The 17,892-nt window shown below is 47.9% G+C and overlaps 1 long non-coding RNA gene across 1 annotated transcript; it reads left to right on the forward strand.

The window, feature by feature from the left end:
• Positions 1-417: 417 nt before the first annotated feature.
• On the forward strand, positions 418-7,783 carry LOC116274938. The gene is made up of 3 exons (XR_004183787.1): positions 418-2,220; positions 2,423-3,102; positions 5,133-7,783. It is a non-coding gene; the product is annotated as an uncharacterized LOC116274938 (long non-coding RNA).
• The last annotated feature ends 10,109 nt before the right edge of the window (positions 7,784-17,892 follow it).

Genomic DNA, 17,892 nt, shown 5'->3' on the forward strand with positions numbered 1-17,892 from the left:
TATTTTTTGTCTGTTTTTAATTCTCTCATCTTTCATTGTGTTTTCTTTTCGGGTAATCCGTAGCTTGCAGGCACCAAAATATGGCATGAACATTAAAACGAAATGAAGTAAAATATAATTGAACATATTTCTTTCATGTCCGAGAACGATTACTTGGATTACTTTCCCTGACGTATCCCTATTTCCTCTTCGCTCCTTCCTCTTTTTGTCTGAGGTTTTCCTCCCCTCCCTGGAATCTCTGGGATTTGAATGACTCCCTGGCCCCGGCTCATCAGAGATCCACACACGATCCTGACTCTACAGACCTCGTCCCTGTGATGGATAAACCACGTTCCCAGGGCTGAGGGGCGGGAACTGTCAGTGTCCTCATGGACCTGGGAGGGGTCCCCACTGATGATGGGGAGGGTGGGGGTCCACAGGTGGGACTGGGAGGGTTTCCCTGGGTGCAGAGACCCTCCTGGGCACATGCTCCTGGTGGGTCCTTCTGTTGCTCTAGAGCTGAGGCTGCAGGTTTGTGATCCTGACTTGCAGCCAAAACAGCTATCGGGGTCCCCAGTGAGTGGTGAATCAGCAGAGACTCCCCAGACACAGCCGTGGGCTCAGGTTCAGGTCAGGAGGGAAACAAGGCATTGGAGGAGGTGAGCAGGAAAGGTGCTGCTGCCTCAGCCTACCCACTGCGTGGCCTCGGACCCATGACCTCACTTCCCTGGGCCTCAGTTTCCCCATCTATAGTATGGGCCTATATGGTCACAGCACAAGGGATTATATGGAGGATTAAACCAAACAATGCCTGTAACATGCTCAGCACAGTGCCTGGCACACGGTGGGTCCTGAGTGAATGGAGGCAGGTAACAGTCATTCATCCATTCACTCACCCAGCCCATTGTGAGGCCTCCTATGTGCCAGGCCATGCACCAGGCATCAGGGAGAGAAGAATCAAACCTCCTGTTGCCTGGGGTAGCTCATGGTCTAGTGGTGAGACTGGAGCCACCTCTGGGAGAGGGACATAGCAGTGTTTGTGGGAACAGTGAAGGGACAAGCAAAGTCAGGATTCAGGGGAATCAGAGGAGGCCTCGTGGGGGAGGTGACGCTCAAGCTGAGCCTGGAATGGGGCCTGAGTTCCAGGGGTCAGGAACTCAGGGTGGTCAGGAACTCAGTGGGGGGTGTTCCAGATGAGGACAACAGGGCAATGATAGGGAAGCATAAAGAGTGGGGGTGGAGGTGCCAGGGGTGGTCTGACTGGGCCTGAAGCCTGGAGACTGTGGTGACAAGTGGAGGGAGGTGAGGCAGGGAAGGCAGGTGGGGCAAGAACACAGCAGACCTGAGTTTGGACTTTGTCAGGCTGGTGCTGGGAGCCATGGATGGTTGAGGGGCAAGAGAGGGCTGTGGTCAGAGCGTCAGGTCCTTCCACAGACGGCAGCCTTGAGTGAGAGCCACAAGCGAGACAAAGTGACCGTCCTTTCACCCCTGTTGCTCAGGCTCCACCTGGGACTTCACAGAGTAAGTGTCCTCTGTGTCCCTGATGTGACCTCAGGGGCTTATAGGTGGAGACGTGTCCCCAAGTCCCCGAGTCCCCCAGGCTGTGGCTCGGGGCCCCTGGCCCTGCCTCCTTTCATCATGTGTCACTGTGTGTGTTTTTCAGTCACCCTTCTCTGAATAGCACTCCTCCCTCCTTACCCTTTCCACTAGTGTTCACTGAGCTCCTGTGATGTGCTGGGCACCATCCTAGGGGCTACGGCCGTGAACAAGCAGATGACAGCCCCAGCCCAGAGCTCACAGCTCCACGGGGGCCCAGACGGTCACCAAATAACTGGGGATCTCCCCTGGGATCAGTGCACCCAGGACGAGGTTGCAGGGGTAACATTTGTGTTTTGGGAGGGCTGAGCACCTGGCTCAGAGCCTGCACACAGTAGGCACAAAGCAAATGCTGATTCTTTCAGAGCTCTGCCCACTTGCTCCTTCACCAAGATCATGTGACACTTATGGCCAAATCAGTCTCTCTTCCCCTCCAAGGTGGAGACTGGCTTTATCTACACGTGACCATTTGCTTCAAGGCCCCTTGGTGGACCCTCGCTGTTAGAAAGTGCAGCTCCAGCCAGAAGATCCCTGGGCCTCTGGGCTGCCAGGCACAGGAGCACAGCAAGGTGGGCCACAGGCCTCCCAAGGCTGCTGAGGGCACTGCGTGGGCCCTGGCTGCTCAGCCTCATCTCCTGAGAGCAGGTGTGTGAACCCAGGGCCTCCTGCTGGGCGGGCACTGTGTGCTGTGTTGGCTCCACAGACACAGAAGTGGGGGACCCTACTGTATCCTTCTCCCCCACTGAGATTCTCGGTGACTGCACCAATGAGAATGGCAAGAGGGAGATTTCAGAGCCACCAGAAACCTGACAAAAGGTGTTTCTTTATTGTTTCTTTCCCTTCAAAGGACTTGGAATGGGGATATAGCAGGAGCTACAGTCACAGGCAGACACCAACAGTGTCTCAGGCTGAAGACCAAGACTCTGAATCCCTGGTTCCTCCTTAGGACCTGGGACCTGCCTCTCTCCAGCAGGGACACCAGGCATGACTGGAGGGAGGTTGGGGACAGACTCAGGGCCTGGTGGAACCTGGAGCAGGGCAAGCATGTGCTTCGAGGGAGAGCAGCAGACCCAGGCTTTAATGGGAGCCTTTCTGCACACAGACCTCAGTCTTCTCTGAGCCTCGGGTTCCCCTTCTGTGCAGTGAAGGGGGGCTATCAACAGGGCTGGTGAGAAGATGAAGGGGGACAGTGCTGGTGATGGGACTAGGCACACAGCAGATGTGCTGCTAGAGCCTGACTTTCCTTCCTCAAGTCTGCCTGGTGCGTCCTGGGTACTTAGGGATTCAAGCAACCTCATTCACAGATGACAGTGAGGACAGAGCTCCTCAGTACGGGAACTGCAGGACCATCTATCCCTAAAGGCCATGGTGATGACGTTGCTCCCTCTGAGGACACAGCCTTGTGGGCCTCGAACGCTGTTCAGGTTTCTGAGTGACCTCGAGAAATGCAACCATCCCTGGGATCTCACCCCGAAGCCTCCACAAGCTGTGCACATCGAGATGGAGGGGCAGGCATCCAGGAGCGAGGTGTGGGCAGAGACGGGGTGATGATGAGGGTGAGGGTAGTCAGGGTGGAGGAAGGGGGAAGAAGGCGTTGGTGACAATAGCAGTAGCCAACACATCCCCACTTGCAGATGAGGAGACTGGGCACAGAGGAGCTGAGTGCATTTTCCACAGTCACACGTCGCTGGGGTTCAAACCCAGGAGATGTAGCTGCACAGTCGGGCTCTCAACCATGAACCTGAAGAGGGAGAATGTGGATGAGGCACTCCGGGGAGCCCACGGCAAGCCTGGCACAGTGCACCATCCTGCCCCCATGTCCCCGGTGTGAGGTGACAAGCTGGGGCAGGGCTGTCATGCATGGCACCAGTAATTGACGAGGGCAGAGCACTCAGGTCTCTCTAAGGGGAAGGAACTGCTCAAGGGCATAATCTCAGGCTGGGGAAGCATTGATCTTGGCATAGCGATCACAAATCTACGTGTCGGGCCTATAAATCGCCCATTTAATGGGCCTGGAGATACCGTGGTGGGGAGGCCTGGAGGAATTATGGTCCATTTGGTGCTTCCACAGGCTGGGATGAGGCTGCAGGTGGATTTACCAGGGAAGGGCAGGGTTGAGTCTGGGCAACCAAGATGGAGTGACAGGGTCACTGTCCAGCTCCAAAGTCACTGTTCAGCTCAGGATCCTCCAGGCTCGAAGCATCAAGTGAGATAGTTAGATTGGGAACCATTTGGTAAATATCCCTCCCTCCCTCCTTCCCTCCCACCCTTCCTCCTTTCCTCCCTTCCTTCCTTACATAGGCAGGAGGGTAACAAATCTGAACCCTAAGCACGTGTGTCCACAGGCACATTTATAAGGGCCCACACCTGTGGGGACTGGAGCACCTGCTGTGCCCTGATGGGCTGTGTCCACCTAGTGCCAGCCTCACAGAGCCCAGAGCAACCCAGACCCCTTCTCTCTTTTGTGGCTCCCAGAAAAGTGAAAAATGAAGGAATATTAAAACAGAGTCACACACAGGGATATAGGTTGAATGTTTACATGTACAAATTAATACCTTCATTAACAAATGTGTGGTGCACTGTTATTGTATGAGTCACCAGATAATCACAGGGACTATTAGAAAGCTCATTTGTTCCACACATGAGGCGGAGTAGATGGGAACCATGACCCGTGTAGAAGAAAGTTAGATGAAGGTCTTGCCTGCCTTCCACCTGTGCCCGTATTCCTGGGGCTGTGGGAAAATCTCTTAGAGGCAGTGTCAGAGGGTCGCATTTGAGGCCTTGGAGAATGTGAGGTATATGGTCCTTCCCCAGCACACACACACACGCACACATGTGCACATGCATGCACGCATGTGTGCACACGCTCACCCTCGGTGGGGAGGCAGTGGATCTGGTCTTTGCAGGCATAGGTTTTAGAGGTGAAGGCACTATGTGTTATTCTTGTCACTTTTTGAGACGGAGTCTTGCTCTGTTGCCCAGGCTGGAGTGCAGTGGCGTGATATCTCGGTTCACAGCAACCTCCGCCTCCTGGGTTCAAGCGATTCTTCTGCCCCAGCCTCCCAAGTAGCTGGATTTACAGGCATGTGCCACCACACCCAGCTAATTTTTGTATTTTTAGTAGAGATGGGGTTTCGCCATGGTCTTGAACTCCTGACCTCAGGTGATCCTCCCACCTTGGCCTCCCCAAGTGCTAGGATTACAGGCATGAGCCACGGTTCCCAGCCCATTCTTGTCATTTCTGAAGACAAGAATGGAGAAATGGCACGTTTGTGGTCAGAGGGAAGCTGACACTAGGGAACATCTTAGAGGCATTTCTGCAAGTCATGGATCGCACATGGCCCTAGACCCTCTCCCTGAGGTCTGCAGGGAGGGCCTGGCAGGGAGGAAACAGCTTCCTCATGAGGTCCTACTGTGTGCCATAGTGTCTGGTGCCCTCATATCTGTGGGCTTCTGGACCTGCAGCTCCCTAGGGTGGCAAATGTCATCAAGTCTGTTATTTTTACAGAGGAGGAAATGGAGGTAAGTAACAAATGCCAAATCTTATGTTTGTCTAGTTTGGTAAACTCTTTACAGATATTTTAAAAGGAGGAAAAATGCTGTTTCTACGAACCCTCCCTGTGCTCCTCATGACTCCCAGGGAAGCAGAGAGGATGAGGGCTGTGTGGGTCTCAAACTGGTTTCCAAGCCCCTGCCTGCCGTGGCTGACTCCTCCCTCACACCGCCTTTTCCAGGCGCCAGAAATGTGAGACATCGGTGGGAAAAAGAACCACAACAAACAGACTCATCCATTTTGCCAAAAACTGGCTACCCTCCCTGGATAACCCACAATTATGTCAAGCGGTTAACAGAATTCTCATGATGGAATGGGTCTTATTTCCTACCTTGATCCTATTTGCTGGGAAAACGAATTCTGTCAAGTCTCTTGAAGTCGACTGTCAAAGTAAAGCATTTTGGGGAAGACAGATCTCTCACTCTGATGGCAAAATTCATTTGATTTGATTCTTTAATCCAGTCTGCTTGCAAAACCTGGTGCTGAAATTTTAAAGCCTGTTCTCTCTTCTCCCTGCTGCCCCCTCTCTTGGTGCCCTGTCCTCCATCTCTTAGAAAATAATGTAGCAAAGAATTGCAGCTGGTGTAATGATGACCATTTGGTTTCTCACGACTATTTTTAGGGAGAAAATGACAGAGCACAAAGCCTTTTCTTTCAGTGTCTGTTTGGGGAAGGGAGAGAGATGCTCACTGTTAATGCCAGCAGGAACAAGAGCAAGGGCTCAAGGGGATAGGTGAGATTTTGCAGACCTGACATCTATGGGGGCAGGAGGGACATCTGGGAGGGTGGAAGTGCCTCCATCCTTGCTGAAGCAGGGGGACAGTGAGCACTGATTTTTTTTTCTGATCCGTGGTTCCCACCCTGAACCCTCTTCCATGATTCATCTCCAAGAACCTGTAAGCTTTTGTTAAATTTTACAAAGCACTTCTGCATCCATTATGTTCATTTAATCATTAATTGACTCCTTGGCTCATTCACGTATTCATGTTATGTAGCTCCTGGTAATTGGGGTTCAATGTGGGTTGTGACCCACGTTGACAGATGTGAAGCTCTGGGGTGACAGAGACTGACAAGACACATCCTTCCCCTGCAGAAGTCCAGGCTCTGATATAGGAGAGTGTGCACAGAGAGCAGTGACCTGGCCTGTTGAGGATTATGAGGACATGAGTTGGGCACATAGTAGGTGCTTGCATCCTGATGGATGCATTGGGTACCAAGTAGCAGAAACCAACAATAGTGACTCAAGCAATTGATATATGTAATGATCATGCACAAAAGGATGTCTGGTGGGAGATGGTTTCAGGGTTGTTGAGATGCCATTCCGTGTAATCAGTGGTGGGGACACACAATGGGCAGGCTGGTGACACTGTGTCTTGGTTGTGAATTGGCAACTCACGTTCTTTGTGAAACAGGATACAATGATTTTGAACATAAGTGTATGCTAATGAGGGATAATTACACTCCACATTTATAAATTTATCAAAATATGCAAAAACCATTTCTGACAATTATACACCTACAGGCGCACCAGTTTAATAACTGCTCGAGGCTTCTTGCCAGCACCATAATGTGAGCTTGGGTACCATGTGGGACCAGAAACCTGCAGCCCAGCCCTGCTGGGGAGGCCTCCACTGTCGCTGCTGCCAGCCCCACACAGACCTGACCCATTGCCACCCTTCTTAGCCTTCTTGACCCTCCCAGCTCCCCAGAGAGACAGCCTCATCATCAGACCCTGTGGGGTGGGACCTGGGAGAGACCCTGAAGACCCTGGAGGGCAACAGCTGCTCCTGGATATCACCACCGGGAAGAAGGAGGTGCAGTGATCCCAGGGTGAAGGTTTCAACTCCCATCTTTTCACCCAAGGCCACAGTCACTGGTGCTGCTGCCTCTTAAGCTTCACTCACTCTTCATTCATTTGTTCATCCCTTCAGCAGTTTTAATTGTGCATTGATTCTGAGCCAAGCCTGGTTCTAGGTGCTAAGGATGTAGCAGAGACCAAACTGCCCAGTCCTGCTGGCATGGGGCCTGCCATCAGGGTTGCTTTAATGGTGATTCCAAGGGCCAGACAGAGGACTGGAGGTTTCAGAGGAGTCCTTTTAGCCCTGACATCATATCTCAGTCTGTCCCTGCATATGCAGCCATCACTTACAATGAGGCACACGGCACCCTGCCATGCATGGTCCCTATCAGGCCATCAGGTACTCCCCTGCACCCATTAAGGAAGACACAGTTCTCCCACTCTGGAGATGGGGTACCAAGTGGTCCCAGAGCTAATGAGCAACGGAACTAAGATTGAAATCCAGGCCTCTCCCCATGGCCCCATCTCACACCACCCCCATCTCTGTGTCCAAGATGCTGTTGTGCTGTTCCAGGGTCCTGCGACATTTAGGCTTTAAGAATCAGGTGGTGTCTCATTCTTACATGAGACTATCCTACTGCTCTGTAACCCTTACGCCATGATTTTGGCAATTATCTTAAGCTTTGCACAGATAACCTCCAATGATGTTAACATATCATTATACCACTTTACTTAAGATGTTCACAACAACTCTCATCTTCTGCGAGTGTAGCTGTCAGTGAATCTACAAAAGGATACCTGACAATAACCATAAAAAAAAATTAGCTGGGCATGGTGGTTTGCACCTGTGGTCCCATAGTCTCAGAAGGCTGAGGTGGGAGGATTGCTTGAGTCTGGGAGGTTGAGGCTGCAGTAAGCTATGATCATGACACTATAGCCAGGGTGACAGAGTGAGATCTGTCTAAAACAAACAAACAAACAAAAGATAAAAAAGATACCTGTCCCCAGAATGCAGGATCGGTCTTCCAGCCTGAGCCCTCCCGCTTCCCTTTGAGATCACGTCCACATCATCTTCAGCTGCTCCCGTCTCCGGGGCCCTCTCTAAAGCTGAGTTTATGGCTGTCACATAATGTTATCAGCCATGACAATGGCAATTAGAACAATTATGTTGAACCATAAACTCCAGCTGGATTTAGGATCCACAGTGAGTCACAGCCTCTCAAGCTGTGGAGGCCGCCTGTCACCCCAGACATGTCTGATGGGTTCTACCCAGCACACAGCACTGGCTTAGTTATAAAGTTACAAAGTGACAGTTCCAGACTCATGCAGGCAGAAGGCACTGACCCTCTAGAACAGTGCTGCTGTGTGCCACCTGGACACTGCAGGGAGGTTGTTTGGGTTCCAGGCTCCAGTCTCCCATTCCTGCTCTGAGCCCTCATGTTCTCTTTCCTCTTTGCTCTGAGGACAGCATCTGGATGTAAATCCCTGGGAGTCCCTCTTGGAGGGTGTTGTTGCGTTTTGATTCTACACCCTGATGGGGGAGGCCTGGTTCTTGTTCAAGGCTTCCAAGCCCTGCCACCGGTGCTGAGAGGCAGTGTGGTCCATTGCTTAGGCCATAGGCTTTGGGTGAGTGTGATTTCCAGCCAGGACTCTCCTTCTTATTGGCCGTGAAACCTCAGGAAAGTTGCCTAACCTCTCTGAGCCTCATCATTTCTCCCCTCTGTGAAATGGGCACAGTAATACTGACGACATCAAGTGTTGTAAGCACTGGACGAAATGAAGCAACTGGAGGCAGATTTCTGGGTTCAAATGACACTTCCGGGACCCTCTTGGAAGTGAGAGTCTGGGCAGAATGAAGGGCCTTGGCTCCTCCTCTGTACCATGGTAAGTGACTATGGCAATCTCTCTGCATAGGGTGCTGCAGGGACTCCGCGACCTAATGTGAGTTAAAGGTCTGGCACACAATGAGTCCTCACTATTATTCTGCCTGCAGGCAAACACCTTGCCTCATTTTTGTGCATCAAGCACCTGATGCAGGGTCTGGGCATAGGAAAGACTTGACGTTCACCAGAGCAGGAAGAGCACAGACCCAGGAGCAGATTGCGCAGGTTTGAAATCCAGCTCCACCACTTCTGAGCTGTGTGACCTTGGACAGGTTTCTAAACCTCTCTGAACTTAAGTATCTTTATCTTTAAAATGGGGGAGGGAGCAGGCAATAATAGAGTCTCCCCCGAAATAAGTGAACGAATGCATGAAAAGTGCTTAGCAGAGCGCCTGGCACACAGTAAGTGCTAAACCAGTGTTCTCTTTATTTTAGGTTCCACGAGAATGTCACACAAAGGGGCCTCTAATAATCTCCTTTTCTGCCACTACTGCACTTAGAGATGAAGAAACTGAGGCCAAGGGACACTAAATCAAATGTTTGAGAACAAGTATATGGCCGTGCTAAATTATGCAAAGCGAACAATTAGAGAACAAAACGATCTATAATAAAGGGCTAATTGGGTGGGACCGATGCTAAGTGGACCAGGAGTCGGATGAGGGAGAGAAAAATGCACCCTGGGACAAGGATGGCCTTGGCCAGGGCCCAGGTGTTCTTGTTAATAACATTGAGTTTTCTTTTAAAATAATAATTTACACTTACTGTAAAACACTTGGAAAGCACAGGATATATAAAAATGGTGTATAAATCACTGGCATCCCACTTCCCAAAGACAGTAACTGTTAAAGTATTGGTGCTGTTCTTCATTCTTTTTCTATTCATATTCAGGTCTATCTTTTCATAAATGATTTCCCATCGCTAGGACTGTGTTCTGCTCGCTTCCTGTTTATCCTATTGGTGGGCCGGGGGTGGGGGAATCCTCCGACTTAAACAGTATGAAACGGCTAAATACACAACACCTGACGCTGGACAGATGCAATTGATGAGTTTATTAGGCACACACACAGCCCGAGGGAGGAGGACGCTGCATTTCATGTATGGCCACAGGAAACCTGCACTCAAGAGCAGAGAGGACCAGCAGGGGCCATGGGAGAAAGGTTTTGTAGTAACAAGAGGGTGAGGTGCCTGCAGAAGGATGTAATTGGTTTGAATAACTCCACGTTGGCAGAGAGCTGAAGTCCATTAGGTGGGGATCAGGTGGAGTACAGCTGGCCTGGCTGATAGAGGAACTAGCTGGGTGCGGGGACTTGCCTGTTGGGTGAGGGTATACCTGGTGGGAGCCCGGGAACTCACAATTAGGCCTTTGGGGTCCTGTGAGGCTCAAAATTGTCACGGCAGCAGATGAAATTTTGGAGCTTGCAAGACGGACTGTCAGGACAAGCTAGGACGAGATTTGGCAACTCCACTTTACCCTAAAACAACAAAGGTGATTTCTCACCCTTATTGCATGTCCACTGTGGCCAGCAGGGAGGGTTTGGCTCAGCACCAGCACCCGGGAACTGTTGCTGAGGGAGGCTCCACTGTCTGAGGATGTCAATGTCTCTGTGCGTGCTTCCATGGTCACTTTAGTAGGGCAGAAAGGACATGAGCACGGGCTGTGGATCTCAAATGTTCCATCTAGAAGGGACACTCACTACCTCTATGCACATTTCATTCACCAGTGCCAGTCTCAGAGCACCTAACGGGAAGGCCATGGGGAGTCGTCATTCTCCTGAGGGCCCAGGAGCAGAGACGGACATCTATACCCTAACTGTGTCCTCTTCGTGGAGCAGATGCAGATTTGGGGATTTCTTATCCGACACTCCAATGTGACCAGTTTCCATCTCATTATATACTCTTGGAAATTGTCCATTTGATTGATGTTCTGTAATTTATTTAAGTAAACTCCCATTTAAAAAATCTGGATAATTTCCTTTTTAAAAACTCTCCAGAATAATATTGCTATGGATTCTATTCTTGAATATTTCTCCTATAAGGAGATATTCAATAAAATGGTATGATGTTTTAAAAACTAATAATGCCTCATATTTATAGAGTGAATAACCCTTAAGTCCCATTGGTTCAACCTTAACATAAACCCCAATTCCCAATCTTCTCACCCTCTCCAGGGTCCCACCCTGATCCCACAGGCCTCATGTTTGGATTGGTGCAGTAGCCTCCTGGCAGGCCCCTGGCGCCACCCACTCTCCACGCAGCAGCCAGTGTGACCCTGTGACACTCAGGGCTGAGCTGTCTCTGGTTTGCTTCTAAAGTCCCACGGTCCTGCCTCATTGGGCACATCCAAGATGACAGCGTCCCCGGGCCTCCAGAGTCTCCAGCCCCCTCCCCTATTGGCCCACCTCATCTCCTCTTCTACTCCCCTCCAACCCCTCCAGCTCGTTCCTGGACCTGGGGCCCTTACAGCTCCCAGCTGCAGACTCTGGCCCTGCCCTTGCATCAGCTGGAACTTCTCCCATGTCTGTCCTGTTCCCTGCCACCTCCACCCCCCTCATCCTTGCCTCGATGTCACCTGCTCTGAGAGCCTTCCCTGACCCCAATTTACAAGTGTGATCTCTAGCACTCCCTGCTCCCTCCCCTGCTTCCTTTTCCTCTAGCGCCCTTATGCACCCTGTAGTCCCCATCTGATGCTTTGCATCTGTCTCCTTCTAGATCTGAGCTCCCCACACAGAAGCCTCATTTTGTTCTGGGCTTTCCCCTGCTGCCTGGGACAGCGAATGCCCAGTAGGCGCCCAGTGAGTATTTGCTGAGAAAACAACGACTTCAGCCCTGGTGATGTCCTACGGGGAAGATGTTGTCCTAAACAAGGGGCTGTCTCATTATTTCTCAAGGCAGCCCAAGGAAGCATGTTCTAGGGATACCCCTGTGTTTCACCTGAGCGCACAGACCTGGCCTGGCCTGGCTCGGCTAGCTCACTGTGATGCCCAGCTGCACCCAGGTAAGCGGGGTGGGCTTGGAATTCCCACCTGGCCTTGCCCTTGTAGAGGTGTGTGGCTGCTCCAGAGTGTTCCAGGGAGGGCAAGGTGAGGCTGGGGAGCCATGCCTCCTCCCCACACCATTGCCAGTGCCAGGAATCTTGCTAATTTGATGGGGGAACTGGCATTTCATTTGCACATCACAACTGGAGCCAGCAGGAGCATCCCTCACAGAAGTTCTGCTGGCTAAAAGAGGGAGACATTCTGACCTCCTCTCCTCCAGCCCCAGGGTATTTGGGACAAATTTGGTCCTGGGCCTTACATGTCCAAGACCTGCATCTCTGCTCAGGGCCAAGTGGGAGGTTCCTCTGAACATGCCCAATTTCACATTAAACAATCTTTGAGCTTCTGTTGGCATTGGCCCCATTTTCATGGACAGGGTTTTTGGGGGCCTAGGGCCTTGTGGCAGATGGGAAAATAATAATAGGAAAAATCCCTCATATCACAGGGGACAGCAAAGATGGTCTATTATGAAGTGAATGGAACCAACTCTTAGCTAAAAATAATTTGACTACATGACTCGTTCCCATCTTCTCCTTGTGGTCACCAGCGTGCACTTAGGCCTCTTTTCCTCTTCCTGATTCCTCCTCACCCTCACATGATGCCTTTTTTTGGTACCATTATTATTATTATTATTATTATTATTATTGTTATTATTATTATTATTTGCTTAACTAGGAGACAAGATTTTTTGCAGCATAATTTTTGTAAAGATCCTCCACGTTAAGGTAGGGGAAAAGCACAGCAGAGCTAATAGTGTACCTCCATTTGCAGGGACCAAATAAACCATTTTTCAAATTGCAAAAAAGGATTAAAAGCTAGAGTTCCATTAATGTCAGTTACAGCTGGGGACAGAGGGAGGAGTGGCCAGACATAGGGCCCACCCCACTGCCACCCAGCTGTCCTTGCTCCTTCTCTCCAGCCCCATATTCCCCAGTCTCCCCTCTTCTCCCCAAACCCATCCTTCACACTGAACCTTAGAAAGTTAATAGTCACAGTAGTAATGCTTATTGACAACAGTGTATGTTCCAGCTGCTGAGCTGATTACTTTATATTAAATAACATTTCCATTTACCCAAAATATCATGTATGTATTTTCCATCATTTCCCTATTCACTGGACAGTTACCAAACCCTATCATAGTCGCCACAACATTCAGGAAAGCAAACTAGTATTTCTTGAACAATTATTATATGCCAGCCACCATTATCTCAGCTTATCCCTACAATGATTTCTTTCTTATAAAGAAGTCAGGGCTCATGGCTCTGGATTAAGATTACACAGCACTTGCTCTGGGTCTCTTGGCCATCCAGTGAGGGTCTAATAGACAGTGACATCTTCTATTCACCTGTCTCTCCAGTAAGGCGCTCCCCATCTGATCAGGGGGCAGTATTATTATTGTTACTACTGCTGCCATTATTATAATAACCAACCTGTGGCAGCAACAGCCACAGCTACACTTCCTTGCAGAACCCACCATGTGATTTGAGCTGTGCTAAGCATCTACTCCTAAGATGACCTTTAACACACAAGGCAGGAGTTGGCCCTGGTGACAGAGACAGATAAGTGAGGCTAAGGAGTTGCCCATGGTACCAGTGAGTCAGTGCCCAAACCAAGACATAAACTCAGGACTGGTCCATCATTTTGGCTGGCTTTTAACACAAGGAAGTGTGATTTCAAGAAAGTAGAGGGGCCATGTCTGCAAGGTGGGAGGAGAAGCTGAGAAAATCTGGCTGCAGAAGGAAGCATGAAACGAGTGCAGAGAATCTAAGATGAAATCCATGAGGGGGTAGAGAGGCAGGGTTGCCTCCATCCCTGTTCCATGCTCAGTCAGACCCAGGTCCCGTAAGTCCCTTAGGACACCCCTAGAGCCAGTACCCTCCCTTCTCATTTTTGTTTGCTTAAACTAGACTGAATGTTTTCCTGTTATTTACAAGGAGCTCTAATTACATGCCAAATAAATAAATAAATAAATAAATAACCCAACCCTGTTCATTAAAAAATAAAATCTGCATTAAAAAAGCTCCATTTCTAATACTGAATGTCTTTTTCTCAGAGAGCCCTCATAAATAACAGAAAGGAGGTTTTTGCAAACCTTTATGGAAATTAAACCCACAATTTGGGCACACGCTTGTTTAACAAGTGATAATTAACTGCTGACAATATAATTTTAGCTTGGAAGAAAATGTGTTTTTCATGAAAAAGTAATCAAAGAGATCCTTGCATTGGGGAATTGGGTCTCGTCTGCAAGAGTTCAGCTCCTCTGCTGACAGAGGTTCTGGTTGGCACTGAGTGTCTACTGCTCCCTGCCAGAAATCGGGCATGACCCCAGAACACTAGGATTTCAGGTCCCTGGGGTTTTCATGCCCCACAAAATCCAGGGCAATTTCCAGAAGCCGACTCAGCCATCCCTTTCTCACTTAGGGCCGATCCTCCTCCTCTGGGCTTCTCTAGCTCAGAAGGTGCCTGGAGCTGGCTGGCGGGAGCTTAGTGCTGACTCCAGCTTCAGGGAAAGAATGAACACTCCATCTCTGCAGCCTGTATCATGCCCAAGGGTCTTTGGGGAGTGTATTCTATCCTCCCACTTCACAGAGGAGGAAACTGAGGCTTAGAGACATGGAGTTACTGGTTGAAGGCCACACACAGCTGATGAGGGCCTACCTGGAGAGAGATGTGAACTCTGACCATCTGATTCCCACATCACACCATCTCCACCTCATCCCCCAACTCCTTTTCTCTAATGAACTCATCTGTTCTGGCTTCAATTTCCTCATCTGTAAAATGAAGATAGTAATAGTATTCTCCTTGTGAGGCTGTTTGAGGATGAAATAAATGGATATATATCAAACACTTGTAATAGTGACTGACACATAGCAAGCCCTTCATAAGTGTTATCTACAATGTTTATTGGTTATTACTATTAATGCTAATACTTTTTTCCTCCAACCTGTGAACCAGTTGGCTCTGCCCTTTGATCATCTCTGTATCCTCTTTGGGACTCTGTCCAGGTTTACAGCATCTATTATGAGGGAATGTGATACTGAGTGTTGGGTGAGGAGTTGCTTCCTGGGTCCTGATGATCAGAGTCCTCTGAGGACAGACATGCCCATTTTCTCCTGGCTGCTGATACAAAAAAACTCCCCTTGTCCAACCTGTGCTCACCTGTAACCAACTACATCTGTTGGGACATTTTTGCCCCCATTTTCATCCTCTAGGTCTTCCCAGGAGCCTCCAGAATTTACACCCCCTCCCAAATACCAAAGAAAACTCTAAAATAAGTACATTTAAAATAAAGACATACAAGAAATAATCAAAATTCTAAGAATAAAACCAGATATTATTTTAAAAGAGCAGGAATATTGAGGACCAAATGTATGATCTTTGTAATAAAAACTCAGTGAATGAATACATGATTAAAGTAGCATATTAGGCAAAGTTGAGAAAAAAAATAACATCCTAAGCACCCCAACAGACTAAACAGACCTCCTCTTCACCAAGGGAACCCCAGAGAAACCTTGAAAACTGAGTTCCTGGCCATAACAGGACAGGAGGCTGGGCATACCTTGTTGTACCCTTCCCTTGCTAATTGCCATTAGTCTGTCTTCCCTAAGGGTTAAGCAGCGGTCAGCCCTTTCAAAAGACTTATGCCGCTGATGATTTCAACCAATCACCTGATGTTTCTCTTCCCTTTTGTGCTTTTGACACAGCAACTGACCAGCATTCCTTCCTGATAAGAGGCCACTGACCATGAAGTGGTTCTGGCCAGGCTACAGATGACATGCAGTGAGGGTTTTTGTGTCTTCTGCTTCGTTGTTTGACACCACAGGGCCAAAAACTCCACCCTTGGATCATGCTAGCACTGTTATTTTTTTGAACATGTGACCCACAAAGAGGCATATAGTTCAGTTGTGTGTGCACACGTTTCTCCTTTCATAAATATTCATGACTCTTCCTATAGCTTATTAAATATGTATACTTGGCCAACCCATTCCACAAACATTCCTGTTTTATCCTTCCCACCCTCAAAGTTTTAGCTTTTGGCTTCTGTCAGAGGCTCTGCCTCTCAGTCTGTGGGATGGCCAGCCTGTAGGCTCCAACCCTTTGTAAGAAATAAAGCTCTCCTTTCCAATTTATAAACCTAGTGATTCTTCAGTTGACAAAGCTAAAGAGAAAACTGTGAACATGAATGTAGACAAAAGGAAACTTTCCAGAGTACAGGTCAGAAAAATAGATTGGAGAAAAATATGAAAGCAAAATTAAGGAAATTAGGTTAGTATAAGATGATCCACCCTACATGAAATAGGGGTTCTAGAGTATAAGAAAAGAAGGAATGAAAAAAACAAACACTCAAATCAATAAGGAACAGGATTTTTTCTGAATTTGTAGAAGAGGAATTTTGAATTCAATAAGTCCTATGAATCCTAAGAAGGCTAAACCAAACTATATGTATATCTAGACTTGGATCTACCAATACCTGTATCTACACCTATCAGTGGGAATTGATAAACTGCAACTACAAACACAATGTTGAGAAGAAAAATAACTCAGACACAAATGGGAATATACTACATTTATTTATAAAACACAAATGTAAATGATAAAATACACTATATTTATAAAAACTTCTAAAACAAGCAAATCTAACCGATGATGTTAGAAGTGGTTATCCTTGTTGAAGGACTAGTGACTGGATTGGAGCATGAGGAAGATTTGGCTATGCATTTTTTAAAAAAGGTTTACATTAAGTAGGGGAAAAAAGGCAACCAGAAGAAGGATGGATCACAACTAAGGAAAGACACATAATGAGATGACAGCAGACTACACAGTGGCAACAATAGAGACCAGAAAACAATGGAATGCTTTAAATACCAAGAAGAATAACTAGCGAAGTAGAATTCTACTTCCAGCTATACTATCAACTAAAAGTTGACGAGAGAGAAAAAATATATTTTCAGATACAAACTGAGAGTTTACTGCTCAGGAGATCTTGTTAAGGGAACTAATAAAAGATCACTTCAAGAAGAGGGACATTGAACCTAAAAGGAAGGACTAAGAGGAAAACAGCAACAGTGTGCAGAAAGGTTAATGTGCTTAGAGAAAATGGAATTATTCAGTGGCTAGATGAAACAAGCAAAACCAGCAACAATAAGAGTAAGAACTAAGTTGGAGAGGTACAAAAAGAAGATGGAATCGTAACACTATATAAAACCAACATTAAAATGGGAGTAAAAGCTGGGTGTGGTGGCACACACCCATAGTCCCAGCTACTTGGGAGGCTGAGGAAGGAGGATCGCTTGAGCCCAGGAGTTCAAGGCCAGCCTGAAAAACATAGAGAGACCCTGTTTCTAAAACTAAACAAACAAACAAACAAAATTTGGAAGGAGGAGATCAGACTTAAGGTCCTGGTGTTGTTAGGGAGAGGGGAAAGAGATTTATTAGCATTAGACTGTTTTAATTCAAATATGCCATTTCATTTTTAAGATAACTATTAAGTGGAGCAAAACAAAATGTAGATGTTCAAAACCAAAATGGTAATAGAGAATATTTGACCAATATAATAAACAGGAGAAGATAAGTGAAAAAGAAAGCAAAGCAAAAAGCAAAAAAATAAAAAGTAAAAGAAAGAAAAAAGAATCAAAAACAAAAAACAAACCCAGGATCAATAGAAATCAAAAAAAAGTTGAAAAAATTCTGCTATTGTTACTTTAGTGAATGACTTTAACCCTGTGGGTCTGTTTCCTCATCAGTAAACTGGAGAGAACAGCACATTTTGTTAAAGGGTTATAATAGCACTTTCCATTTAAGAGTTATCATGAGGATCAAACTCAGTAGGCACCGCATGAGGGCAGGTTGTTAGCACTATTACTATGTAAGTCTGCACCAGGCACAGCCCTAAGTGTACCCCATGTGCCACCTCCCTTAACCCTCCCACAGCCCTGTGGCGGAATGGACCACTGTCATCTTCACTTTGCTGATGAGGAAACTGAGGCCCTGAGGTGAGAGGCTTGCCGAGGTCACGCAGCTGGGGAACGGCTGAGCTTGGACACAGCTG

The sequence above is a fragment of the Papio anubis genome, chromosome 1, assembly GCF_008728515.1.
Source record: "Papio anubis isolate 15944 chromosome 1, Panubis1.0, whole genome shotgun sequence".
NCBI lineage: Eukaryota > Metazoa > Chordata > Mammalia > Primates > Cercopithecidae > Papio > Papio anubis.